This window comes from Physeter macrocephalus, chromosome 7, assembly GCF_002837175.3.
Source record: "Physeter macrocephalus isolate SW-GA chromosome 7, ASM283717v5, whole genome shotgun sequence".
Classification (NCBI taxonomy): Eukaryota; Metazoa; Chordata; class Mammalia; order Artiodactyla; family Physeteridae; genus Physeter; species Physeter macrocephalus.
In genome coordinates, this window is record NC_041220.1 from 97811108 (window position 1) to 97813020 (window position 1913).

General features: G+C 35.3%; 1 pseudogene; it reads right to left on the reverse strand.

The window, feature by feature from the left end:
* Positions 1-290: 290 nt before the first annotated feature.
* LOC102980384 (coenzyme Q-binding protein COQ10 homolog B, mitochondrial-like) lies at positions 291-969 on the reverse strand (annotated as a pseudogene).
* Positions 970-1913: the final 944 nt, after the last annotated feature.

Below are 1913 nucleotides of genomic sequence, written 5' to 3' on the forward strand. Positions count from 1 at the left end.
TGATAATTAAAAGGTTTAAATTTACTGTTTCAATTTCTGTTCAGAAGAGTGATGTCGGTATTCTTGCAACAGTGATGACATTCGTTATTGTAAATATGCTAATATACATATTACTCTGAATTACACTTGACTGAATTCTATGTACACGTGGTTCCATATTCCAAATGAAAAATTTCAACGGTACAGGTTTATAATCAAAGCTGAGTTTGACAAATGCTTTTTGACTTCTGAAAGCACTTCCTAAAAGTGAATAAACTAGTTATAAGTAGGTGACCATTTCCTTTTTCCCTTTACACATGATGAACTTCATGAAACATTAATACCCAAGGTATATTCGTTTCTGGACCATACCGCTTACATATTCTTCATTCAAAGGCAGTTACCATTTGCTTTACAACTTCATCAAAAACAATGTGGCAAGCTGAGAGTGTAGAAGTGAGCAAAATTCAAAAGAAATTGAACAATCTAACATACAAATTCTTGGGTAGCCAGGAAAAATTTGGGCTAAAACGCCAAACAGTCTCCAAATGATTTAAGAGCTTCCCATCAGTACAGGATGCTTTACCAAATGTGGTTTCACCAAGGTTTCTACTGATGCATAGCGCTTGAATACAGGTGGAGACCCAATTTCTAATCGTGTTTAGCAGTATCCAGATCTACTTGAATACATCTGATTTTTTGCACCAAGGAACAAAATGCTAGTAATCCTCCATTCCCGATACTACATCATACATTTCCTGCATAGAATATCCTATAACTCTCCTCTCTTGAGTATTCTTTTCTTTTGTTTATTAGTGGTGCAGCAGCTCTGAAGAAAGTTCTTGCATATACCTCCTTAGGCAAAATTGAGGTATGTAGTGGAAGAGTTCTGCTCATCAGCATCCCACAGGAAGCTAAATACCTGACATTTCCACAGGTCCCTGCGCTGGAGCCAGGGCCCCCGCCACTGCCGCAGGCTTCAGGCAGCATCCTGAGACCAACCTTTTTCAGGACCCCCTGACGGTCTGAGCTGCCATGATCATCTTACTGAAAAATTCAAGTTCTCTCGCAGAAGCCCTCAAACACTCTATTGTTACAAAGTCTTTCCCTTGTATTTGAAAGGTAGATGTCCCATTTTTTAAACCATATAAATTAAGGAGACCCTTCCCACTATATGAATTCTGGTGCCATGTGTTAAAATATTTTTTTTTCACCACTCTGCACTTTTAAATTTTTGTTTTCTCTCCCAGGTAGATTATCAGATCTTGGCTGAGAAGATATTGAGCCTTTAATTTTTTATCACCATTTTATCTGTTACCCATGGGCTGAACTGTAGAAGGATCTCAACACAAGCTATCTGGCTTTCCAATTTATATATTTCTATAAATCCTACTTAAAATTACCAACACTATTTTTTCCTTATCTGATAATACTTATTACTGCACAAAAAAACTAAGAAAACACATTTTAAAAATAAAATATATATCTACAACAGTTGTACAGATGAGTTTTCTGGGGAAATCTTTCTATAATCACAAAACAGAAAATCTAGGATCTGATCATATAATTAATTTCATCAAAACAAAATCTCAGTATTTGCTGAATATTCTTTGGAGAGTTCACACATTCATATTTCCTCAAAATATCACCTATAACCTAATGACTTCTACATATTTATCTCTAGCTCCTTATTCTAACCTCCAGTTTCTAGTTATGTATTGGATATCTATCAGTGCTGTTATCCCTCCTTCTTCTTATCTCTATTTTAGCACTTAACCAGGGAATAATAACTCCTTATTGTCCCCTTTTTTCCCCCATAAACTGCTAAATGGCTTATTTATCTCTATCTCCGTAGTACTTGTGCTCTTGAGTCATATATTTGTATTGTATTAATGAAATTGAATAAATTACCATGTTTAAAAAAATACTTGTGA